This window comes from Myxine glutinosa, chromosome 9, assembly GCF_964187855.1.
Source record: "Myxine glutinosa chromosome 9, kmMyxGlut1.1, whole genome shotgun sequence".
Taxonomy (NCBI): domain Eukaryota; kingdom Metazoa; phylum Chordata; class Myxini; order Myxiniformes; family Myxinidae; genus Myxine; species Myxine glutinosa.
The window spans coordinates 106,682,657-106,709,592 of NC_136269.1; the positions used below are offsets into that span (position 1 = coordinate 106,682,657).

At 41.1% G+C, this 26,936-nt stretch overlaps 1 protein-coding gene and 1 non-coding gene across 2 annotated transcripts in view; one reads left to right on the top strand and one right to left on the bottom strand.

Annotated features, from left to right (window-relative positions):
- The window catches only part of LOC144893653 (uncharacterized), a 1,023,192-nt gene that overhangs the window by 446,666 nt on the left and 549,590 nt on the right, over window positions 1–26,936 (top strand). The gene's annotated exons all lie outside the window — the stretch shown is intronic.
- On the bottom strand, window positions 12,936–13,099 carry LOC137435888 (U1 spliceosomal RNA). Its single transcript, XR_010986182.2, has one exon. It is a non-coding gene; the product is annotated as a U1 spliceosomal RNA (small nuclear RNA).

Consider the following 26,936-nt stretch of genomic DNA (forward strand, 5'->3'; position numbering starts at 1 on the left):
GTTCTAAGAATCTTCGTCTTGTTCTGAGAATCTATGTCTTGTTCTCAGAATCTAAGTCTTGTTCTAAGAATCTAAGCTAAGAAGAATCTAAATCTTGTTCTGAGAATCTAAGTCTTGTTCTAAGAATCTAAGCTAAGAAGAATCTAAGTCTTGTTCTGAGAATCTAAGTCTTGTTCTAAGAATCTAAGTCTTGTTCTAAGAATCTAAGCTAAGAAGAATCTAAGTCTTGTTCTGAGAATATAAGTCTTGTTCTAAGAATCTCAGCTAAGAAGAATCTAAGTCTTGTTCTGAGAATCTAAGTCTTGTTCTAAGAATCTAAGCTAAGAAGAATCTAAGTCTTGTTCTGAGAATCTAAGTCTTGTTCTAAGAATCTAAGCTAAGAAGAATCTAAGTCTTGTTCTGAGAATCTAAGTCTTGTTCTAAGAATCTAAGTCTTGTTCTAAGAATCTAAGTCTTGTTCTAAGAATCTAAGTCTTGTTCTAAGAATCTAAGTCTTGTTCTAAGAATCTAAGTCTTGTTCTAAGAATCTAAGTCTTGTTCTGAGAATCTAAGTCTTGTTCTAAGAATCTAAGTCTTGTTCTAAGAATCTAAGTCTTGTTCTGAGAATCTAAGTCTTGTTCTAAGAATCTAAGTCTTGTTCTAAGAATCTAAGTCTTGTTCTAAGAATCTAAGTCTTGTTCTAAGAATCTAAGTCTTGTTCTAAGAATCTAAGTCTTGTTCTAAGAATCTAAGTCTTGTTCTAAGAATCTAAGTCTTGTTCGAAGAATCTTCGTCTTGTTCTGAGAATCTATGTCTTGTTCTCAGAATCTAAGTCTTGTTCTAAGAATCTAAGCTAAGAAGAATCTAAGCTAAGAAGAATCTAAGTCTTGTTCTGAGAATCTAAGTCTTGTTCTAAGAATCTAAGCTAAGAAGAATCTAAGTCTTGTTCTGAGAATCTAAGTCTTGTTCTAAGAATCTAAGTCTTGTTCTAAGAATCTAAGCTAAGAAGAATCTAAGTCTTGTTCTGAGAATCTAAGTCTTGTTCTAAGAATCTAAGCTAAGAAGAATCTAAGTCTTGTTCTGAGAATCTAAGTCTTGTTCTAAGAATCTAAGCTAAGAAGAATCTAAGTCTTGTTCTGAGAATCTAAGTCTTGTTCTAAGAATCTAAGCTAAGAAGAATCTAAGTCTTGTTCTGAGAATCTAAGTCTTGTTCTAAGAATCTAAATCTTGTTCTAAGAATCTAAGCTAAGAAGAATCTAAGTCTTGTTCTGAGAATCTAAGTCTTGTTCTAAGAATCTAAGCTAAGAAGAATCTAAGTCTTGTTTTGAGAATCTAAGTCTTGTTCTAAGAATCTAAGCTAAGAAGAATCTAAGTCTTGTTCTGAGAATCTAAGTCTTGTTCTAAGAATCTAAGCTAAGAAGAATCTAAGTCTTGTTCTGAGAATCTAAGTCTTGTTCTAAGAATCTAAGCTAAGAAGAATCTAAGTCTTGTTCTGAGAATCTAATTCTTGTTCTAAGAATCTAAGTCTTGTTCTAAGAATCTAAGTCTTGTTCGAAGAATCTAAGTCTTGTTCTCAGAATCTAAGTCTTGTTCTAAGAATCTAAGTCTTGTTCTAAGAATCTAAGCTAAGAAGAATCTAAGTCTTGTTCTGAGAATCTAAGTCTTGTTCTAAGAATCTAAGTCTTGTTCTAAGAATCTAAGTCTTGTTCTAAGAATCTAAGCTAAGAAGAATCTAAGTCTTGTTCTGAGAATCTAAGTCTTGTTCTAAGAATCTAAGTCTTGTTCTAAGAATCTAAGCTAAGAAGAATCTAAGTCTTGTTCTGAGAATCTAAGTCTTGTTCTAAGAATCTAAGTCTTGTTTTAAGAATCTAAGTCTTGTTCGACGAATCTAAGTCTTGTTCTCAGAATCTAAGTCTTGTTCTAAGAATCTAAGTCTTGTTGGAAGAATCTAAGTCTTGTTCTAAGAATCTAAGTCTTGTTCGAAGAATCTAAGTCTTGTTCTAAGAATCTAAGCTAAGAAGAATCTAAGTCTTGTTCTGATAATCTAAGTCTTGTTCTAAGAATCTAAGTCTTGTTCTAAGAATCTAAGCTAAGAAGAATCTAAGCCTTGTTCTGAGAATCTAAGTCTTGTTCTAAGAATCTAAGCTAAGAAGAATCTAAGTCTTGTTCTGAGAATCTAAGTCTTGTTCTAAGAATCTAAGCTAAGAAGAATCTAAGTCTTGTTCTGAGAATCTAAGTCTTGTTCTAAGAATCTAAGCTAAGAAGAATCTAAGTCTTGTTCTGAGAATCTAAGTCTTGTTCTAAGAATCTACGTCTTGTTCTAAGAATCTAAGCTAAGAAGAATCTAAGTCTTGTTCTGAGAATCTAAGTCTTGTTCTAAGAATCTAAGTCTTGTTCTAAGAATCTAAGTCTTGATCTAAGAATCTAAGTCTTGTTCGAAGAATCTAAGTCTTGTTCGAAGAATCTAAGTCTTGTTCGAAGAATCTAAGCTAAGAAGAATCTAAGTCTTGTTCTAAGAATCTAAGTCTTGTTCGAAGAATCTAAGCTAAGAAGAATCTAAGTCTTGGTCTAAGAATCTAAGTCTTGTTCGAAGAATCTAAGCTAAGAAGAATCTAAGTCTTGTTCGAAGAATCTAAGCTAAGAAGAATCTAAGTCTTGTTCTAAGAATCTAAGTCTTGTTCGAAGAATCTAAGTCTTGTTCTCAGAATCTAAGTCTTGTTCTAAGAATCTAAGTCTTGTTCGAAGAATCTAAGTCTTGTTCTCAGAATCTAAGTCTTGTTCTAAGAATCTAAGTCTTGTTCTAAGAATCTTCGTCTTATTCGAAGAATCTAAGTCTTGTTCTCAGAATCTAAGTCTTGTTCTAAGAATCGAAGCTAAGAAGAATCTCAGTCTTGTTCAAACAAGAATCTATGTCTTGTTCTCAGAATCTAAGTCTTGTTCTAAGAATCGAAGCTAAGAAGAATCTCAGTCTTGTTCAAACAAGAATCTATGTCTTGTTCTCAGAATCTAAGTCTTGTTCTAAGAATCTAAGTCTTGTTCTAAGAATCTAAGTCTTGTTCTGAGAATCTAAGTCTTGTTCTAAGAATCTAAGTCTTGTTCTAAGAATCTTCGTCTTGTTCTGAGAATCTAAGTCTTGTTCTAAGAATCTAAGTCTTGTTCTAAGAATCCAAGTCTTGTTCTAAGAATCTAAGACTTGTTCTAAGAATCTAAGTCTTGTTCTGAGAATCTAAGTCTTGTTCTAAGAATCTAAGTCTTGTTCTAAGAATCTAAGTCTTGTTCTAAGAATCTAAGTCTTGTTCTAAGAATCTAAGTCTTGTTCTGAGAATCTAAGTCTTGTTCTGAGAATCTAAGTCTTGTTCTAAGAATCTAAGTCTTGTTCTAAGAATCTAAGACTTGTTCTAAGAATCTAAGTCTTGTTCTGAGAATCTAAGTCTTGTTCTAAGAATCTAAGTCTTGTTCTAAGAATCTAAGTCTTGTTCTAAGAATCTAAGTCTTGTTCTAAGAATCTAAGTCTTGTTCTGAGAATCTAAGTCTTGTTCTGAGAATCTAAGTCTTGTTCTGAGAATCTAAGTCTTGTTCTAAGAATCTAAGCTAAGAAGAATCAAGTCTTGTTCTGAGAATCTAAGTCTTGTTCTAAGAATCTAAGCTAAGAAGAATCTAAGTCTTGTTCTGAGAATCTAAGTCTTGTTCTAAGAATCTAAGTCTTGTTCTAAGAATCTAAGTCTTGTTCGAAGAATCTAAGTCTTGTTCTCAGAATCTAAGTCTTGTTCTAAGAATCTAAGTCTTGTTCTAAGAATCTAAGCTAAGAAGAATCTAAGTCTTGTTCTGAGAATCTAAGTCTTGTTCTAAGAATCTAAGTCTTGTTCTAAGAATCTAAGTCTTGTTCTAAGAATCTAAGCTAAGAAGAATCTAAGTCTTGTTCTGAGAATCTAAGTCTTGTTCTAAGAATCTAAGTCTTGTTCTAAGAATCTAAGCTAAGAAGAATCTAAGTCTTGTTCTGAGAATCTAAGTCTTGTTCTAAGAATCTAAGTCTTGTTTTAAGAATCTAAGTCTTGTTCGACGAATCTAAGTCTTGTTCTCAGAATCTAAGTCTTGTTCTAAGAATCTAAGTCTTGTTGGAAGAATCTAAGTCTTGTTCTAAGAATCTAAGTCTTGTTTGAAGAATCTAAGTCTTGTTCTAAGAATCTAAGCTAAGAAGAATCTAAGTCTTGTTCTGATAATCTAAGTCTTGTTCTAAGAATCTAAGTCTTGTTCTAAGAATCTAAGCTAAGAAGAATCTAAGCCTTGTTCTGAGAATCTAAGTCTTGTTCTAAGAATCTAAGCTAAGAAGAATCTAAGTCTTGTTCTGAGAATCTAAGTCTTGTTCTAAGAATCTAAGCTAAGAAGAATCTAAGTCTTGTTCTGAGAATCTAAGTCTTGTTCTAAGAATCTAAGCTAAGAAGAATCTAAGTCTTGTTCTGAGAATCTAAGTCTTGTTCTAAGAATCTACGTCTTGTTCTAAGAATCTAAGCTAAGAAGAATCTAAGTCTTGTTCTGAGAATCTAAGTCTTGTTCTAAGAATCTAAGTCTTGTTCTAAGAATCTAAGTCTTGATCTAAGAATCTAAGTCTTGTTCGAAGAATCTAAGTCTTGTTCGAAGAATCTAAGTCTTGTTCGAAGAATCTAAGCTAAGAAGAATCTAAGTCTTGTTCTAAGAATCTAAGTCTTGTTCGAAGAATCTAAGCTAAGAAGAATCTAAGTCTTGGTCTAAGAATCTAAGTCTTGTTCGAAGAATCTAAGCTAAGAAGAATCTAAGTCTTGTTCGAAGAATCTAAGCTAAGAAGAATCTAAGTCTTGTTCTAAGAATCTAAGTCTTGTTCGAAGAATCTAAGTCTTGTTCTCAGAATCTAAGTCTTGTTCTAAGAATCTAAGTCTTGTTCGAAGAATCTAAGTCTTGTTCTCAGAATCTAAGTCTTGTTCTAAGAATCTAAGTCTTGTTCTAAGAATCTTCGTCTTGTTCGAAGAATCTAAGTCTTGTTCTCAGAATCTAAGTCTTGTTCTAAGAATCGAAGCTAAGAAGAATCTCAGTCTTGTTCAAACAAGAATCTATGTCTTGTTCTCAGAATCTAAGTCTTGTTCTAAGAATCGAAGCTAAGAAGAATCTCAGTCTTGTTCAAACAAGAATCTATGTCTTGTTCTCAGAATCTAAGTCTTGTTCTAAGAATCTAAGTCTTGTTCTAAGAATCTAAGTCTTGTTCTGAGAATCTAAGTCTTGTTCTAAGAATCTAAGTCTTGTTCTAAGAATCTTCGTCTTGTTCTGAGAATCTAAGTCTTGTTCTAAGAATCTAAGTCTTGTTCTAAGAATCCAAGTCTTGTTCTAAGAATCTAAGACTTGTTCTAAGAATCTAAGTCTTGTTCTGAGAATCTAAGTCTTGTTCTAAGAATCTAAGTCTTGTTCTAAGAATCTAAGTCTTGTTCTAAGAATCTAAGTCTTGTTCTAAGAATCTAAGTCTTGTTCTGAGAATCTAAGTCTTGTTCTGAGAATCTAAGTCTTGTTCTAAGAATCTAAGTCTTGTTCTAAGAATCTAAGTCTTGTTCTAAGAATCTAAGTCTTGTTCTAAGAATCTAAGTCTTGTTCTAAGAATCTTCGTCTTGTTCTGAGAATCTATGTCTTGTTCTCAGAATCTAAGTCTTGTTCTAAGAATCTAAGCTAAGAAGAATCTAAATCTTGTTCTGAGAATCTAAGTCTTGTTCTAAGAATCTAAGCTAAGAAGAATCTAAGTCTTGTTCTGAGAATCTAAGTCTTGTTCTAAGAATCTAAGTCTTGTTCTAAGAATCTAAGCTAAGAAGAATCTTAGTCTTGTTCTGAGAATCTAAGTCTTGTTCTAAGAATCTCAGCTAAGAAGAATCTAAGTCTTGTTCTGAGAATCTAAGTCTTGTTCTAAGAATCTAAGCTAAGAAGAATCTAAGTCTTGTTCTGAGAATCTAAGTCTTGTTCTAAGAATCTAAGCTAAGAAGAATCTAAGTCTTGTTCTGAGAATCTAAGTCTTGTTCTAAGAATCTAAGTCTTGTTCTAAGAATCTAAGTCTTGTTCTAAGAATCTAAGTCTTGTTCTAAGAATCTAAGTCTTGTTCTAAGAATCTAAGTCTTGTTCTAAGAATCTAAGTCTTGTTCTGAGAATCTAAGTCTTGTTCTAAGAATCTAAGTCTTGTTCTAAGAATCTAAGTCTTGTTCTGAGAATCTAAGTCTTGTTCTAAGAATCTAAGTCTTGTTCTAAGAATCTAAGTCTTGTTCTAAGAATCTAAGTCTTGTTCTAAGAATCTAAGTCTTGTTCTAAGAATCTAAGTCTTGTTCTAAGAATCTAAGTCTTGTTCTAAGAATCTAAGTCTTGTTCTAAGAATCTAAGTCTTGTTCGAAGAATCTTCGTCTTGTTCTGAGAATCTATGTCTTGTTCTCAGAATCTAAGTCTTGTTCTAAGAATCTAAGCTAAGAAGAATCTAAGCTAAGAAGAATCTAAGTCTTGTTCTGAGAATCTAAGTCTTGTTCTAAGAATCTAAGCTAAGAAGAATCTAAGTCTTGTTCTGAGAATCTAAGTCTTGTTCTAAGAATCTAAGTCTTGTTCTAAGAATCTAAGCTAAGAAGAATCTAAGTCTTGTTCTGAGAATCTAAGTCTTGTTCTAAGAATCTAAGCTAAGAAGAATCTAAGTCTTGTTCTGAGAATCTAAGTCTTGTTCTAAGAATCTAAGCTAAGAAGAATCTAAGTCTTGTTCTGAGAATCTAAGTCTTGTTCTAAGAATCTAAGCTAAGAAGAATCTAAGTCTTGTTCTGAGAATCTAAGTCTTGTTCTAAGAATCTAAATCTTGTTCTAAGAATCTAAGCTAAGAAGAATCTAAGTCTTGTTCTGAGAATCTAAGTCTTGTTCTAAGAATCTAAGCTAAGAAGAATCTAAGTCTTGTTTTGAGAATCTAAGTCTTGTTCTAAGAATCTAAGCTAAGAAGAATCTAAGTCTTGTTCTGAGAATCTAAGTCTTGTTCTAAGAATCTAAGCTAAGAAGAATCTAAGTCTTGTTCTGAGAATCTAAGTCTTGTTCTAAGAATCTAAGCTAAGAAGAATCTAAGTCTTGTTCTGAGAATCTAAGTCTTGTTCTAAGAATCTAAGTCTTGTTCTAAGAATCTAAGTCTTGTTCGAAGAATCTAAGTCTTGTTCTCAGAATCTAAGTCTTGTTCTAAGAATCTAAGTCTTGTTCTAAGAATCTAAGCTAAGAAGAATCTAAGTCTTGTTCTGAGAATCTAAGTCTTGTTCTAAGAATCTAAGTCTTGTTCTAAGAATCTAAGTCTTGTTCTAAGAATCTAAGCTAAGAAGAATCTAAGTCTTGTTCTGAGAATCTAAGTCTTGTTCTAAGAATCTAAGTCTTGTTCTAAGAATCTTCGTCTTGTTCTGAGAATCTATGTCTTGTTCTCAGAATCTAAGTCTTGTTCTAAGAATCTAAGCTAAGAAGAATCTAAATCTTGTTCTGAGAATCTAAGTCTTGTTCTAAGAATCTAAGCTAAGAAGAATCTAAGTCTTGTTCTGAGAATCTAAGTCTTGTTCTAAGAATCTAAGTCTTGTTCTAAGAATCTAAGCTAAGAAGAATCTAAGTCTTGTTCTGAGAATCTAAGTCTTGTTCTAAGAATCTCAGCTAAGAAGAATCTAAGTCTTGTTCTGAGAATCTAAGTCTTGTTCTAAGAATCTAAGCTAAGAAGAATCTAAGTCTTGTTCTGAGAATCTAAGTCTTGTTCTAAGAATCTAAGCTAAGAAGAATCTAAGTCTTGTTCTGAGAATCTAAGTCTTGTTCTAAGAATCTAAGTCTTGTTCTAAGAATCTAAGTCTTGTTCTAAGAATCTAAGTCTTGTTCTAAGAATCTAAGTCTTGTTCTAAGAATCTAAGTCTTGTTCTAAGAATCTAAGTCTTGTTCTGAGAATCTAAGTCTTGTTCTAAGAATCTAAGTCTTGTTCTAAGAATCTAAGTCTTGTTCTGAGAATCTAAGTCTTGTTCTAAGAATCTAAGTCTTGTTCTTAGAATCTAAGTCTTGTTCTAAGAATCTAAGTCTTGTTCTAAGAATCTAAGTCTTGTTCTAAGAATCTAAGTCTTGTTCTAAGAATCTAAGTCTTGTTCTAAGAATCTAAGTCTTGTTCGAAGAATCTTCGTCTTGTTCTGAGAATCTATGTCTTGTTCTCAGAATCTAAGTCTTGTTCTAAGAATCTAAGCTAAGAAGAATCTAAGCTAAGAAGAATCTAAGTCTTGTTCTGAGAATCTAAGTCTTGTTCTAAGAATCTAAGCTAAGAAGAATCTAAGTCTTGTTCTGAGAATCTAAGTCTTGTTCTAAGAATCTAAGTCTTGTTCTAAGAATCTAAGCTAAGAAGAATCTAAGTCTTGTTCTGAGAATCTAAGTCTTGTTCTAAGAATCTAAGCTAAGAAGAATCTAAGTCTTGTTCTGAGAATCTAAGTCTTGTTCTAAGAATCTAAGCTAAGAAGAATCTAAGTCTTGTTCTGAGAATCTAAGTCTTGTTCTAAGAATCTAAATCTTGTTCTAAGAATCTAAGCTAAGAAGAATCTAAGTCTTGTTCTGAGAATCTAAGTCTTGTTCTAAGAATCTAAGCTAAGAAGAATCTAAGTCTTGTTTTGAGAATCTAAGACTTGTTCTAAGAATCTAAGCTAAGAAGAATCTAAGTCTTGTTCTGAGAATCTAAGTCTTGTTCTAAGAATCTAAGCTAAGAAGAATCTAAGTCTTGTTCTGAGAATCTAAGTCTTGTTCTAAGAATCTAAGCTAAGAAGAATCTAAGTCTTGTTCTGAGAATCTAAGTCTTGTTCTAAGAATCTAAGTCTTGTTCTAAGAATCTAAGTCTTGTTCGAAGAATCTAAGTCTTGTTCTCAGAATCTAAGTCTTGTTCTAAGAATCTAAGTCTTGTTCTAAGAATCTAAGCTAAGAAGAATCTAAGTCTTGTTCTGAGAATCTAAGTCTTGTTCTAAGAATCTAAGTCTTGTTCTAAGAATCTAAGTCTTGTTCTAAGAATCTAAGCTAAGAAGAATCTAAGTCTTGTTCTGAGAATCTAAGTCTTGTTCTAAGAATCTAAGTCTTGTTCTAAGAATCTAAGCTAAGAAGAATCTAAGTCTTGTTCTGAGAATCTAAGTCTTGTTCTAAGAATCTAAGTCTTGTTTTAAGAATCTAAGTCTTGTTCGACGAATCTAAGTCTTGTTCTCAGAATCTAAGTCTTGTTCTAAGAATCTAAGTCTTGTTGGAAGAATCTAAGTCTTGTTCTAAGAATCTAAGTCTTGTTCGAAGAATCTAAGTCTTGTTCTAAGAATCTAAGCTAAGAAGAATCTAAGTCTTGTTCTGATAATCTAAGTCTTGTTCTAAGAATCTAAGTCTTGTTCTAAGAATCTAAGCTAAGAAGAATCTAAGCCTTGTTCTGAGAATCTAAGTCTTGTTCTAAGAATCTAAGCTAAGAAGAATCTAAGTCTTGTTCTGAGAATCTAAGTCTTGTTCTCAGAATCTAAGTCTTGTTCTAAGAATCTAAGTCTTGTTCTAAGAATCTAAGCTAAGAAGAATCTAAGTCTTGTTCTGAGAATCTAAGTCTTGTTCTAAGAATCTAAGCTAAGAAGAATCTAAGTCTTGTTCTGAGAATCTAAGTCTTGTTCTAAGAATCTAAGCTAAGAAGAATCTAAGTCTTGTTCTGAGAATCTAAGTCTTGTTCTGAGAATCTAAGTCTTGTTCTAAGAATCTACGTCTTGTTCTAAGAATCTAAGCTAAGAAGAATCTAAGTCTTGTTCTGAGAATCTAAGTCTTGTTCTAAGAATCTAAGTCTTGTTCTAAGAATCTAAGTCTTGATCTAAGAATCTAAGTCTTGTTCGAAGAATCTAAGTCTTGTTCGAAGAATCTAAGTCTTGTTCGAAGAATCTAAGCTAAGAAGAATCTAAGTCTTGTTCTAAGAATCTAAGTCTTGTTCGAATAATCTAAGCTAAGAAGAATCTAAGTCTTGGTCTAAGAATCTAAGTCTTGTTCGAAGAATCTAAGCTAAGAAGAATCTAAGTCTTGTTCGAAGAATCTAAGCTAAGAAGAATCTAAGTCTTGTTCTGAGAATCTAAGTCTTGTTCGAATAATCTAAGTCTTGTTCTAAGAATCTAAGTCTTGATCTAAGAATCTAAGTCTTGTTCGAAGAATCTAAGTCTTGTTCGAAGAATCTAAGTCTTGTTCGAAGAATCTAAGCTAAGAAGAATCTAAGTCTTGTTCTAAGAATCTAAGTCTTGTTCGAATAATCTAAGCTAAGAAGAATCTAAGTCTTGGTCTAAGAATCTAAGTCTTGTTCGAAGAATCTAAGCTAAGAAGAATCTAAGTCTTGTTCTAAGAATCTAAGTCTTGTTCTAAGAATCTAAGTCTTGTTCAAAGAATCTAAGTCTTGTTCTCAGAATCTAAGTCTTGTTCTAAGAATCTTAGTCTTGTTCGAAGAATCTAAGTCTTGTTCTCAGAATCTAAGTCTTGTTCTAAGAATCTAAGTCTTGTTCTAAGAATCTTCGTCTTGTTCGAAGAATCTAAGTCTTGTTCTCAGAATCTAAGCGAAGAAGAATCTGAGAATGTAAACCTTATCTTGCACCTCATCGACATAAATAACCTTCCTCTGCTCTGGAAAACCCTCTCTTCCTATTTGCAGATGCCCATATTGTGTCATACAGTGACCTGCACCTCTCTCTGCTGATCTGGAAATGATTCGAGACTTGTCTGATAAATGGAGCATGTCCTTCAATCCTGGAAAGTCCCAGTCTCACTCGGTCGCTCCGAATGCATCGCAAACGAACTTGCTTATCGATTTCCTTGGTCATGATCACGTGGAGGCGGATCACTCATCATTAACTCTTCAGACTGCTGAGACCCTTTCGACCTTTGAAAGACCTTTTAACACAACTAAGACGCTTAAGATCGCAAAGACCCTGAAAGAACCAGAGGACCCAAAAGTCCCCAACAACCCAAAATACCCAGAGGACCCAAAAGACCTGTGTCGGCGCCAATTTGGAGGCACTAATTATTCTTTAAATTGTTTTTTCATTTAATGATTTTTGTTTGATCAGCTGTTCACAGGTTATCACATTTTTACCTGATATGACCTTTGACCTCGGGAACCCAATTTCTAATTCGTTAAGCTTTACATCATTATAACTACCTGTACCACGTTTGAATTCGATCACTTCAGCCGTTCTCAATTTATATACCGATGACAGACTTTGCCCTTTGACCCCAAAGTCCGATGATGCGACTTCATTGAATCACATGACATTACAATGTGTCTCAATGACCATCCCCTTTGTTAATTTTCCTCGCACTACTTGTCCATCCAAGAACAGGTTGGATGGGATCGTCCTTTCTGGTGGTAAGATGAACTGTTGTGCATGATAGACCGAGTTCAGGCAGGTCTTTCACCGTAAGATGCAAGGGCATCATTTATAAGACCAGCCTCAGCATTGGCTAATCACAATTAAAAAAATTCCAACATAGGAATACCCAGATGAACAATTCATCACATTATAATTGGGCATTTAGGGGAAAAGAAGATGGGAGTTTTCCGGAGGATTTATGCTTTCAGGTTGTCCGTCCGTCCGTCCTTTATAGGTTTTCGTTACCGCGATAACTTGAGAACGGCTAAAGGGATCTGAGTCAAACTTGGTACAAGTACAGTGCATTCAGAAAGTATTCAGACCCCTTCACTTTTTCACATTTTGTTATGTTGCAGCTTTATGCTGAAATCGTTTAAATTCATTTTTTCCCTCATCAATCTACACTCAATACCCCATAATGACGAAGAGAAAACAGGATTTTAGAAAGTTTTGCAAATTTATTAAAAATAAAAAACTGAAATATCACATTTGCAAAAGTATTCAGACCCTTTGCTATGACACTTGAAATTTAGCCCAGGTGCCTCCCATTTCTCTTGATCATCTTTGAGATGTTTCTACACCTTGATTTGAGTCCACTTGTGGTAAGTTCAATTGATTGGACATGATTTGGAAAGGCACACACCTACCTGTCTATATAAGGTCTCACAGGTGACGATGCACATCAGAGCAAAAACCAAGCCATGAGGTCGAAGGAACTGCCTGCAGAGCTCAGAGACAGGATTGTGTCGAGGCACAGATTTGGGGAAGCCTACAAAAAAATCTCTGCTGCATTGAAGGTTCCCACGAGCACAGTGGCCTCCATAATTCTTAAATGGAAGAAGTTTGGAACAACCAGGACTCTTCCTCGAGCTGGCCGCCTGGCCAAAGTGAGCAATCGGGGGAGAAGGGCCTTGGTAAGAGAGGTGACCAAGAACCCGATGGTCACTCTGGCTGAGCTCCAGAGATCCTGTGTGGAGATGGGAGAAACTTCCAGAAGGACAACCATCACTACAACACTCCACCGATCTGGGATTTATGGCAGAGTGGCCAGACGGAAGCCTCTCCTCGGTGAAAGACACGTGAAAGCCCGCTTGGAGTTTGCAAAAAAGCACCTAAAGGACTCTCAGACTGTGAGAAACAAGATTCTGTGGTCTTTCATGTTTCTTTCACTGCCGAGGAATTTTTCGTAGCGAACTTTTGAAACTCGCTCCTGCTGTTTGATACGAAACTGAAAGGGAGAAGCTCGGGATGTGCTCCTATACCAAGCAGCTAGCTTGCGCTTGCCAAGCCAGCCGTTCCTTAACGGTTTTGAATGGAGTGCTTGCTCAAATGCTTAAACCACTTGGCGATCTCTGCGCAAGAAACTTGGTAAATGAACACACACCCAATGTTCTTGAGATCCGACCAGAGATCGACTGTAATCGACATACCCCAAAGAGGAACGACCCTTTTTTCCGCTCCCGTTGTGAGCGGGTGAACGAGTAATCATTAAATGAAAAAAGGAAATTGAAGGAATAATTCGTGCCCCCAAATTAGCGCAGACACAAGTTCACCTGTTATTATTTTCAATATCAGGGGAGAGCGCGAACGCAGTCCCCCACTACCACAAATTGTACAGTCGAGTTTCCCACATTTGGGGAAATCGCAAGGGTCAACTCCCCCGGAGTGCAATGGGAAGGTCTCGTCCTGAGAGCACTACCTTTTTGATCAAAGTGCTTCTCCTGTCAGGTAAGTATGACTTGTTTACCCCAGGAGCTCCTTTTATTAGTACGAGCACCACCTTACTTAACCAGGACGTTTTCAACATCTTCCCCTCAATATTTATTGAAATGGTGAATGTTGCACGAGCTTTACAAACACATCCTAATCTGAGTATTAGATTCGATATTCTGATTTAGATATTTGGAGAATTTCTCACTTTGCTGCTGATTTTGGAGCAAATTATATAAACGTTTTAGCGATCGCATGCCATCTGAGGACGCTGCCCTTCATGACGTTGACAACTGTATGAATGACGTCATGACTCTGGGTCCCGTATGCATGACGTCATGACGCTAGACATTGAGTTGCGATTTTTCTAACTTCCTTTTTACCCTCGCCAGAGGTGGGGGTGTTGCATTTCAGTCCGTTTGTCTGTTTGTCTGTTTGTCTGTTTGTCCGTTTGTTACTTGCCGGAAAATTTTTTCCGGCAAGTATGTTGATCTGTTCGTTTGTCTGTTTGTCTGTTTGTCTGTTTGTCTGACTTTTTGCAGCACTGCGTCTACACCGTTGCATGGAGAATCGCCAAACTTTGCACACATATTGGTCTTGCCCTGGAATAGACTGTGCCCAATTGATGACGTCATCGGTGACGTGGTTCGGCCGCCATCTTGGAAAAACCGAAAAATTTTGCACCTCTATATCTCCGAAAGTACTGTACAGAAAAAATTGAGACATGGCTCATTGTAAAGAACTCTCCATGGGGAATAAAATATGTTAATGATGACGTCATATGTCACGTGGTCGGCCGCCATCTTGGAAAAACGGCAAAAATTTGCACCACTATATCTCCAAAAGTGCTGAACAGAAAAAATTGAGACATGGCTCATTGTAAAGAACTCTCCATGGGGAATAAAATATGTTAATGATGACGTCATCAGTCACGTGGTCGGCCGCCATCTTGGAAAAACCGAAAAACTTAGCACCTCCATATCTCTGAAAGTGCTGAATAGAAAAAATTGAGACATGGCTCATTGTAACGAACTCTCCATGGGGAATAAAATATGTTAATGATGATGTCATCGGTCACGTGGTTCGGCCGCCATCTTGGAAAAACCGAAAAACTCTGCACCTCCACATCTCCAAAAGTCCTGAATAGAAAAAATTGAGGTATGGCTCATTGTAAAGAACTCTCCATGGGGAATAAAATATGTTAATGATGACGTCATCGGTCACGTGGTTCGGCCGCCATATTTGTCCTAAATGGCCGATAAAAAAGTACATGCCGGCATGTCCTCGGTCTCTGACCGATTTTTCATTTGTTTGTCTGTTTGTCTGTTGGCCGTGTGTTTGTTTGTCTATTTGTCTGTTTGTCCGTTTGTTTGCTTGTTTGTTTGTCTGTTTGTCTGTTTGTCTGTTTGTCTGTTTGTCTGTTTGTCTGTTTGTCTGTTTGTCTGTTTGTCCATTTGTTTGCTTGTTTGTTTGGCTGTTTGTCTGTTTGTCCATTTGTTTGTTTGTCTGTTTGTCCGTTTGTCTGTTTGTCTGTTTGTCTGTTCGTTTGTTTGTCTGTTTGTCCGTTTGTCTGTTTGGTTGTCTGTTTGTCTGCACAGAAGAAATATGATTTTCTCTGCAACCGTTGGTCCGATTGACAGGAAATTTTCACCTCCACCTGTAGAATTTTTAAAATGATCATTATGACGTAAAGGTCACGTGGTATGGGCGCCATCTTGAAAAAATCGAAAAACTTTGAACCTCTATATCTCTGAAAGCACGGAATAGAAAAAATTGAGACATGGCTCATTGTAAAGAACTCTCCATAGGGAATAAAATATGTTAATGATGATGTCATAGGTGCCTCCATTATGACGTCATAATTCGACAAGTACAAAACTTCATCCAATCAAGATGAAATTTCTTGAGCATAATCGAGGAATACATTCGTTTCGAAAAAAAAATAATGATGACGTCATCGGTCACGTATTTCGGCCGCCATATTTGTTTTAACAGAAAAGCTTTTTAAAACCACTGAAAATACATCATGGCGAGGGTTTGCAATCTCTGATTGCTCTTTTTCTTGTTTCACCTTGTTATCTTGTAACAAACATCTATTTGAAGACACTCTCCATCGCACGTGGATCTCTGTGTTCATGGTTGATGGAAGATTAAATCGTCAGGATAAAAGGAAAAGTTTTGAACCTTCTCGTTGAGTTTGAGGATGGGAATGTGTTCGCACGGTCTTATTCTTATCGATCGTTACTTATAACCACTAGTGGGCCCGTTGGGTCATTGGACCAAAATTACATTGGTCTTCAACGCCTTGAAGCACACCTGCCTGCCGGACTCGATGCGGTGAGTAGGGGGGGGGGGGGGGGGGAGGGTGGTGGGGGGTCTTTTGAATGCTCAGGGGCTTTTGGTTTGTCAGGGACTTTTGGCTGTTTTGGGTTTTTGGGGTGTTTTGGGTCTTCGGGGTCCTCTGGGTGTTTTGGGTTGTTGTGGACTTTTGGGTCTTCAGGGGTGTTTCAGGTCTTCGGGGTCTTCTGGGTGTTTTGAGTCTTCGGGTTCTTCTGGGTCCTCAGCGACTTTTGGGTCATCTAGGTCTTTTGGGGGCCTTGGTAACTTTTCGGTATTTTGGGTCCTCAGGGAGTTTTGGCTCCTCGGGAACTTTTATGGCTTCTGCGTCTTTTCGGTCCTCGGGGACTTTTGGGTTCTCTGGATCTTGAGGATATTTGGTGTGTTAAAGGGTCTTTCAAAGGTCGAACGGGTCTCAGCAGTCTGAAGAGTTAATGATGAGTGATTTGCCTCCATGTTTCAACCTTTCCCCGGAAACATTGGTCTGTACTCAACAGGATCCGAACACTCCATGGAAGGACATCACACCACCTCCACAAGTTGAATTTCAAAGACAGCAAGCAAGTGATTGTTCACCCAGATCAGACTATTCATCACATTGTGAATGAGTGCCCCCCATGGAATTTTGACGAAGCGTTTAGGGCAATCCACCTTACACCAGATCGTGCTGTGTCTTGGCTGTTCAACCCAGACTTAGATCTGTGACCTGTAATTTGTCATTCGCAACATCAGATGAGAGTTGGAATGGAAAATGCACCATGAACCCCAATCCCCCACAGCCCTTTCCCACAATATTCCAGGTATACCATTATGTGTTTTCCTTCTACTATGATCATTCAAGAAACATCGAGGTTGCTAAGTTTTAAAACAATGAGAATGTGAAAGCAGGTGTCCTGAAAGGGATGTACATAAAGATCATCTCAAAAGTTTTGTTGCCCACCTTGTTTCTTTTGAAGTGAAAATGTATTGGCTGTGGCAAAATCTCATGCACACCATCTCATGAGTTATTGAGTTAGTAATCTGTGTGGTAAATATCAAGTTTCTCACACTTTGTGGTGTATCAGCAATTTAAATCCGAAAAGACCGACTTCCCATCTACTTTCTGAACAATCCTCTCCAATAAGTTCTGTCACTCAAGCTTTTCGGTCTCACCATCTGCCATAATCTTTCCTGGGAAAACCATATTTCCAAGCTGGCCTCCAAAGCCATCCGCCACTGGGCATCCTCCATCATACAAAGTCCTTCTTTGGCACACCTGAACTCCTTTCCATCTATAAGGCTTTCATCTGCAGTTTGATGGAGTACTGCTCTCCTCTCTGGGCTGGTGCCCCTGCCTCATACCTTTCTTATCTCGACGCTGTGGAAACTAAGGCCTCTTTTGGGATCCTTTGGAATCAAGATCATTGGAATCTCCCACGATGAAGCTGAGTCTATGGGTCTATCACTTTGCCATCACAGTGAGGTCGGTGGTCGCTCTGTCTTCTGCCACCTCCTTTCTGGTCTTGCACATGCCCTCTCTTTGCTTTGTGCCACAAGTTGCTGCAGTGCTCACGTGTCCACCATTAACAGCCTTCTGGTGAAATTCCAATAATCCGGAATCACTGCTCACCTCCGCTCATTTTTTCCTGTTTTCCCCTCCTGTGGAACCAACTTCCACATTCTCTTGAACGTCATTCTTCCCTCCAGGTCTTCAAAACAGCTGTTGACCACCATATTTGCCCATCAATTACATATGTCTCCGCTGACCGTGAAAGGACCACGTTGGGAATAACAAAAACATGGACGATGTAAAAAAAAAAAATGCAACCACTGCCATAACAATATGACATTATTCACCTAGTGAAAGATTTTTCAACATTAGCTGAACCTATCTTCTTTTCACCATTGGATGAATTATAATAAAGATGGAAAAACAAACAAATTCCATTGAAGTTGTACACGGATTTCACAAAAGTTCCTTCAGTCATTGGAGTTTCACGATCCATTTGTTACTTTCCATGCCATATACCTCCTTTTGTTTGCTTTCACCAGTCGGTTATGTGGTAACCCTGTGTACGTTCACAGGTCCTCTTTATGGCTGACCCTGTAATCCTCTATATTTCCACAATCCACACACTTGCATAGGTCTGTGCAAGACAATCCATTCTTCTGACACACACGGTTGTCCTTACCTCTACAGGACGGGAAGATGTAAACCTTACCTCCTTACCTCCTTACCCCTTACATCCACATTTGACAAGGCGAAGAACAGCAAGAGGAGAGCTTTTCAAGACATCTCACAGGAGTAAAAAGCCCATCGGCACTCCGTTCCCATCCATTGCCCTCGGAGAGAGGAATCTCTGGCCTCGCTTCTTTGGAAGACTCGTCTCGTCTTGATATGAAGTTGGCTCTGTCTACAGTATGTGAGGCATGAGTGTTGAGTGTTGGTGGTAGTTTTTCTCCTTCTAAGCTTTTTCTCTTTTTCCATCGTAGCTCCATGACAGTCACACAGGGACATGAGGGACATAGACATTGCACACAAACCTCTCAATGTAGTCGATGCCAGTTTCTTCTTGAATATCAAAAAATCCAAATCTCTGGAAAGTTCTTATGATATTCAGGTGTGAGTTCCAGAAAGTTGAATACCAAAGTTTTATTTCATATACCGTACTGAATAATTTACCACCCCGATCTGCACCCGTGAAGTTATGGAGTCCGACCAATGGCTTTGAATTCTCAGCTCCAATTGCAACAAACCTCTTCCTTTAAGTTTGATCAGAAAAAACCTACCTTGGCCTGTCCGTCGCTTTAATTTGCCTGGTACATGTATTGTGCAAGTTGCTAGAAGATCCATCAGCAGTAGGAACGTGTCTGGTGTGGAGACAACACATAGATATCTTGAATCGAAGTGTTCTGTGTTGTGACGTCAATCACATGAGGCGGAATTTGAGTATCGGCGTCATCATGACTGTGAGTCGATGGGTCCTTATCGACAATGTTGTCTTTGCGTGTGTAGGTTGATGTTCCATAGACAACAACAACAAGTCCACACTCGCGATCACTTGTGGCAAAATGCTTCAGCAATCTTTCCCACAGATATTCCGTCAGTTTGTATCTACATGGGCCAACAGTACATAGGCACATTGCATCTTGTACGATGAACTTGACTGGTTGTGGAGTACCTGTCCTCTTAGCCCATGTTTTTCCTTCAGTGACCCAGTGATGTACCTGTCGAATATGATTCAACCTTCTGAGTATGACTTCATCACTACGTCAATTCAGGTGATGAACGCATCACCCAAGTCACGGATTTTATCCTTACGCGGCATTTTTTTCATGGTTTCATGTACAACGGCTTGTCTATCTATAATGATGACTTTGTCTCGGTCTGGGGCTCCCATGTCTGTGCATACCACCGCTGTCCTGAATGAGCTCTCGTGGTTCTGCCATGTTCTCTGTAATTGTGTCCAATCCCAAATATGCCTCAGGACTGTCCACTCGACTGTGCATTACGTGGTCATTTGGAGCTTCATGGTCGCATACTGTTAGGGAGTTATGATCACTATTGAATGTTGGTGGTGCGGAGGACCCAACACAGAGGACCCAAAATACACCGATGACTCAAAAGACCCAAAGGATGCTTCAGCAATCCAAACCAAACAAACACCTCCTGGCAAGGATCTGCAATCTCTGATGGCTCTTTCTTGTTTACCTTTGGAATCTCACCAGTAATTGGTGTTCATTTGTTTTACTGTGCTATTTGAAGCTTTAACGATATACATCTAGATCCGGAAGGGCGGAGAATGTGTAAAGTGGACCACGACCGGAAATGGGGATGTCTGCTCTGATTTTTGCTCATACTGAATGTCTGGCCTTTGCTTACAATAATCCTCGTTGATGGACTTCAAAGAGTGATACTGAATTCCGGGGACACTACCCTCAATATAGTATGCAACTACGTCTATAAAGTACGTACTATTATTTTAAAAAAGCACTATGCAACTACGTCTATAAAGTACGTACTATTATTTTAAAAAAGCACTATGCAACTACGTCTATAAAGTACATACTGTTGGGGATATGGGAATTGTGTGGGTAATCTGATGTAAATTTTCCCCTTTTTGTATGCTGTAAATCTTGTAAATATCACCCTCCAATAGTATAAAGATCAAAAGTCGCCCGTAGTTAATCCATCGCATACACGTAGCCAATCTTAAATTCCCCTCGTAGTTATGTCCTTAATACATGTTAGTATAAGGCTCTGTGGCCCACCAGTTCATTACGTTGCATCAATTAAATAAGACAGGTCCCTCCGACGCCCCATGGCATCTTCCAAGTGCCAGGTTTAGCCACTTTGCTGCATTTCATCTCCCGTCCACTTTGCTGCATTTTGACTCCTTTAGCCACTTTGCTGCATTTCATCTGCCATCCACTTTGCTGCATTTGACTCCATTATGCACGAGGTAACCTCGGAGAAGAAAGGCGTGTCCCCACCTCGTCATAGAGGGGAGGAGTGAGTCAGCCCCACTCAACCAACCAAGAACAAGGGGTTGGACTTGGAGAGGGTGTGGAGAGAAACATCGAGTAGGTTCGCGAAGGTTCAAGGGCGTGGCATATATAACCCGCACGACGACGCCCCAAAGAGAGACGCGCAAGGAGAGAGAAATACGTGCGACGATCGCGCAGGCAGGAGATCGGAGAGAAAGACGCGTCAGACGATTTGGAAAGAAGGGGAGGACCAAAAGAGCCAGAGGCGTGCAACGAGATACGTGTGCCGACGTCGCCCTGCTCGCTCCCAGCCTGACAAGGACCGGCTTGCTGTGCGCCCTGCCAAGCCTTCCAGCTTGTGTTTCGACCTTCTCCCTCCAGCAAAAACCAACCAGCAATTTCCCCATTCGTGTACGTGAGTTTGTTCTGTGTGTCTTGTCCCTGGGTTAATTAAGACTGTTAATAGGTAAGCTAACGATTTCACTGTGTCACCTGCTTTTTCCATTTCCCTGTATATCACCTTGACTGCTCCTTTTGCTTTAGTGTGTGTAAATAATAAATCCTGTTATTCCTCTGTACGTCTTCTTCTTCCTCTTCACATTCGGTCACTTTAGAGGTTTCCATATTGAATATCTGTGGCGCGATTTTCGCCAACGTTCAGGAATCGGGTTAGTCGGGGTAACTGTTCGGGTGCGGCGGCCATCCGCTCGGCCAATTAACATCCTAGCCGCGTCCGTAACAATTGGTGCCAGGAGCAAGAACGGACCTGAAGCGCTTCGTGCACTCAAATTACGAGTGGGCCGAAATTTGTTTTGTAAAATCTTAAATTGAACATCGTGCCATGGATAGTCAAGGCGGCGGGATGCCGGTGGGGGCATTAGAAGAGGGGTTAGGGGTAACCCAGGACCAGAGGGAAGAAATGGAGGAGAGAAATAAGGAGGTGGTTAAGGAGGTATCAGGCGCACAAAATGGCGCCCTCGCGCACATGGTTGTTGCGGCACCAAATTTAGCCGCGCCCGTGGTCGCGGCAGCCGAGCCCGAGATGCCAATGAATTTGGACCTGTTTATGAAACAGATGATGGCCTTTATGGTAAAAACAGACGATAATTTCAAAGGGATGGAAAACAGGATGGGAGGCCAAATGAGGGACGAAGCAAGGGCTAATAGTGAGCGAATGAGGGACGAAGTGAGGGCTGATAGTGAGCAAATGAGGGACGAAGCGAGGACTAATAGTGAGCGATTGAGGGGCCAAATGGGAGCAATGAGGGACGAAGCGAGGGGTACCGGTGAACGGTTAGACAATAAATTTGTGGGGTTAGACAATAAATTTGAGGGGTTAGACAACGGGATAAAAGAGGTAAAGAATGGGTTAACGGGGCTAGAAGATAGGATGGAAGGCAAATTGCGGGAAGTAGGGGAGCAATCCGCCCGGGAAATCAAACGGATGGGGAACCAGATAGAGGTGGTGAAAATCGGGTTGGAAGGTAAACTGGATGCTCAGAGGGATGAATTGGGACAGATGAGGGCGGCATCTACTAAAGAGATGGAGGAGATGGGGGAGGAAATACGACGAGGTGTAAGCGAGGAGGTCTCGGGGGTACGCGAGGCTGTAAAGCGAGGTGAGAAGCGTATGGAGAAAGAGGTGAGGAATAATACGGCTAGGTTACAGGGGGGCATAGAGGGTCTGACGAGGGGAGTAGAACAGCTGACAGTGGGCCAAAAGGAACTAGTGGACCAAGTGGAAAAGAACACTGCAATAATTGGGGGGTTAAAAGCGACACAAAAATACATAAAAAATGAATTAATAGCGACAAAGAAGGAATGTCAGATGGTACATGAGGGGTTGACGAAGAGGTTGGAAGAGGTGACAGAAGTAATGGAGACGAAGGACCTGGAGGTGAGGACGCACATAGAAACTGTCAAGGTGGCCTTAGAGGACGAAATTGAAGGGGCGCACCGGGAAATGAAAGAGGTGAAGCAAAAGTTAGAGGAAGTGGAAGAGGGGGTGAGTGAAATTAAGAAGAGACGGACGGAAACTAAAAAGGAGATAAAGGAGGAGGTGATGGAGTATGTGCAAGGTCTGTGTTCAAATCATGATGATGTTCTCACCAACCAAATAAAGAGTTTGCAGGTGGCGAAGGAGGTGCGGAGACGAGGTGCCGAGGTGAGTGGCGATATAATCGGCAATGTATATGGTGTGAGGGAAGCTTCAGTCGGCTTGGGGGTTGGTTTGGATCCGGGTGTTCGTGAGAGGCCGTTGGTGAAGTGTGCGACAGGTACGGTGTGCGAAAGAGGAGGTGTGCGAGAATGTCCGACTATGGGGTGTGTGAGGAAAAAGTGCGCGCCGAGGAGTGAGTTTGCTGTCGAGACTGAGTTGGTCGTAGCGCGTGTGCGAGGGGGCACATGGAAGCGCGTAGTGGGGAGTGTTACAGAGGATGTAACGAAAGAGTGCACACCTGTGGTGAGTGTTACGGAGGGTGTAACGGGAGAGTGTGCGCAAGAGGATGCACGAGAAAGGTGTGTAACGGACGGGTGCATGAGGAAAGAGTGCGCTGGCGAGAGTGAGGGTGAGTGCGCGACCGAGTGTGGAGGTGAGAGTAGTAAGAGTGACACGGAGCGTGAGTTGGTTGTGGCAGGTGAGAGAGGATGTACACCTGGAATGGAAGGATGCACACCTGGAATGGTAGAGCGTGTATGGGAATGCACGCTGGAGTTGGTAGTGAGGCACGTGGTTGGGTGTGCAAGTGAGAGCACACCTGTGGTTGTCACAGAGGAGGTGACCGAGGAGGGGGCGCGAAGAGGTGTGTTGGTGAGGTGTGCGAACGACGAGTGTGTGCAAAGGTGTGCGGTGGTCAGGTGTGTGACCAAGTCTGTGAGCAGAATGAGTGTACCTGGGTGTGTAAGAGAAGGTGCAATGACTAGGAGCATGGGAACGGCTGGATGTATGAGCAAGGAACGGGCTGCGGGGTGTAAGCATCCGAATGGAGCATCGACGCTAACCGGGTTAGCGGTTAGAGCGACGTATAGCCGAATCGGGCCCTCGGTGCGTGCCGGGCAGCTTTGCGTGCCATGGGGATCCGCGGGGATTGTGACCGCGGCGGTTTCGAAAGAACCGCCGTGCGGGATCCACGCTGGGCCGCGCTTTGAACGGCTGCGTCCGTGCTCCACTAAGCGGAGCGGGCGGCCCGGTAGGAAGGGTCGTCACGACAACCCTTTGTGGTTGAGGCGTTCCGGCAGGGCGAGATCGGGCCATTGGACGGCTCTGTGCCGAGATGGTGCGTGGGATCTCAGCCCGGGTAAACCCCCTTCCCTGCACCGAGTGCCGGACGGATCCAGCCACCGGCACCAAGCAACCCGCATTCATTGCTCGGCTTTACGAAGCCGAGCTTTAGAGATGAATTGGCGCACCGAGAGGCTCAAGTGAGTAGACGTGTGATGAGGATAGTGTTTTGGAGCCGAAATTAGAAAAAGCAAAATTTGATGATTGGCAAGGGATTGGCAGAGTGATGATTGGTAGTGATTGGCAAATTTTTAATTGGCTGGAATTTGGTGAGCAAAATTTATAGTGAGAGATACCCGATGTGGTGGAATGGGAACTCTGCCATCTCTCACAACGGGGGCAAAGGAGCAATAGTTATGGGGTTGGCAGTGAAAACTAGCCCAGGAGGGTTAGGATAATGATAGGGATCTAGAGAAGATGACCTTAGGTAACGTTAAGGTTAGGTAGTGACAATGATACCTGTAGTGGGGACGCAGGTAGATTAGTGTGGATGATAATGACGTGGTATGTGCTTAGTTTAAAGGGAAGACGGGGAGCACTAAGTTAGCAGGGCAACAGGTAGTTCAGATGATGCCGTGTGTATGGTTAAAACGTGTGATTGCACAGGTGTGCAACTGGACAGGTGTATGGAGCAGTGTTTGAGTGAGTGATAGTGATGTGAGTTGTGCTGACCAAATGGTCCAGGAAGGAAGGAGGGTGCAGGTGGCACCAGGTGTGATTGCACAGGTGTGCAACAACAGGTGAATGAAGAACAGGTGTATGGAATAAATGGTCTGGAGTATATGGAGTATTGGAATGGATGGTCATGGAGTGAGTATGGTGGAAACAGTGGAGTGGAGTGGATGGTGCGAAGGTGTGGATGGGGGAAAGGAGGATGGACCCCATCACGAATACCCGGGGAGGGTAGTGTAAGTGTTAGGTAGAGGGTACAGGTAAATTGTGGTTGGATATTGGCATCTGTGGTGCGTGTGGAAGAATGGTACTTGGATGGGTGCATTAGTGTTGTGGAAATGGCTGGGCGTGTAGCCTGTTAGTGTGTGTAGTTGGTTGACACTCCGCCACTGTTAGGATGTCGGCCAGGTGAGGCCGCAGGTGGGCTCTGGGAGCCGGTAGTTGTTGTGGATGGGGCCCGAGGATCCGGAGGACGGACCCGGGTAGCCCTGTGCCAGAGGGCACCGAGGGGTGACAGAGCCAGGAGGGGCCTTCCCCAATTAGATAGGTTAGGTGAGGAGCAGGTAAGCTCGGAGGCAACTACAGTGGTGGAGGTGTGCAGGTGGGTAGACCTGCTGGGAGAGCCACACGCCCCAGTCCTGAAATTGTGCAAGGGCACAGGGAGTTGAACCGGGGGAGTGAGACCCCAAATTGAGGAAGCACCACAGTTTGGTCAATGGGAATTTGGTTCTTAAAACCGCATAGAGTAAGATGGCCAATGGTTTGGCAGGGAAAGACCCCGGGTAGTGTAAAAGTGTGTTAATGTCATTTAGAAGATAGTTAGGTTTGAAATCTCCTTGCACCATCTACATCCACTCACCTGAGATGACGTACCTCCACACCATGCCAGGTGGTTTTTATTATTTTGATGCAAATGTTTGGAATGTGAGACGCATCATGACGTGGGTGTGACATTGTGCTGATGTTCCATCTCTTCCTCCTTATGAGGATTGATGATGAATTGGGTGATGGCAAATTTTGGTTAGAGGGATTGTGGTGACGAATTTGGTGTAGGAGAAATATGGGGAAGGCGTGACAGTAGTGACGAATTTGTAATGTGTAGATGTTGTAAATATGGGGTAAGGGCAAGGGTAGAGTAGGTGACAGGGGGGGGGTGACGTACGGTAGGGACGAGCTTTTCTCCGCTCCGTCTCCATACGCACCTCGCCTTGCATTGCCTTTGTTTGATGTGTACCGTTGAGACCTTACCCCTCGCTCATCTGTCTCCCCCCCCCCCCATTGTCTCCCACATGAGGACTGTGCGCCACTGGGTGCCGAGGGGAGCGTGCGAGAGTCCGCCATTGGGCGCCCGAACCTCTCGCAACCACAGCTGTCTGCATCGATGCACCACCTTATGGACCCCACATGTCTGTGGCTGAGCACCACTGATGGACCCCATGGGTTGAGGCATGGCCCCTCTGCTGGAACCGGCCATGAAGGCCCGAGATCTTGCTGGCGGACCTTGGTCACAGGGCACCTATGCCCCACAGGTGAACCACACTATGGCCCTGTGGGCCATAAATAAATAAAAACGGACACGTTTGGTGCATTTTATTTTATGTGCAAATAGGCCACCAGCAAAGAAGATGACAACACCTGGAAGATAGCAATAGCCAGCAGAGGGAGCCGAAGAGCAAGACACCACCAAGGGTTTGTTTGGTTATTTTTATTATTGAACTGCAATGACTGTGCACTGATTGGTGCTTGAGGGTGTTTTGGTGCGTTTTGGGTGCTTCATGGTGCGTCGATGCAGAGCAGACTGTCTCCCCCCCCCCCCCCCCCCAAAAATAACAATCACAGGTCCTGGGTTGCGTATTGTAAATAAAAGCAGTCATTGTAAATAATGCGCCCCCACCGTAAATGTATAGTTTGAAGACCATTCCGCAATTCGGTTAGCTGTGGGTGTGAAACTGTTAGGCAGGGTGCAACGCAATTAGCGGGACATATTTATTTGTGTTTTAATATTGTCGCACTCAGGGTCAGGTTAATTGTAGAGGGAATCGCACCTGCGTGTCACATTAAAGGTAAAATTTTCGGGCCGGGACGTCCCGTAAGAAAGGAGGATGCAGTTTTGGGGATATGGGAATTGTGTGGGTAATCTGATGTAAATTTTCCCCTTTTTTTATGCTGTAAATCTTGTAAATATCACCCTCCAATAGTATAAAGATCAAAAGTCGCCCGTAGTTAATCCATCGCATACACGTAGCCAATCTTAAATTCCCCTCGTAGTTATGTCCTTAATACATGTTAGTATAAGGCTCTGTGGCCCACTAGTTCATTACGTTGCATCAATTAAATAAGACAGGTCCCTCCGACGCCCCATGGCATCTTCCAAGTGCCAGGTTTAGCCACTTTGCTGCATTTCATCTCCCGTCCACTTTGCTGCATTTTGACTCCTTTAGCCACTTTGCTGCATTTCATCTGCCGTCCACTTTGCTGCATTTGACTCCATTATGCACGAGGTAACCTCGGAGAAGAAAGGCGTGTCCCCACCTCGTCATAGAGGGGAGGAGTGAGTCAGCCCCACTCAACCAACCAAGAACAAGGGGCTGGACTTGGAGAGGGTGTGGAGAGAAACATCGAGTAGGTTCGCGAAGGTTCAAGGGCGTGGCATATATAACCCGCACGACGACGCCCCAAAGAGAGACGCGCAAGGAGAGAGAAATACGTGCGACGATCGCGCAGGCAGGAGATCGGAGAGAAAGACGCGTCAGACGATTTGGAAAGAAGGGGAGGACCAAAAGAGCCAGAGGCGTGCAACGAGATACGTGTGCCGACGTCGCCCTGCTCGCTCCCAGCCTGACGAGGACCGGCTTGCTGTGCGCCCTGCCAAGCCTTCCAGCTTGTGTTTCGACCTTCTCCCTCCAGCAAAAACCAACCTGCAATTTCCCCATTCGTGTACGTGAGTTTGTTCTGTGTGTCTTGTCCCTGGGTTAATTAAGACTGTTAATAGGTAAGCTAACGATTTCACTGTGTCACCTGCTTTTTCCATTTCCCTGTATATCACCTTGACTGCTCCTTTTGCTTTAGTGTGTGTAAATAATAAATCCTGTTATTCCTCTGTACGT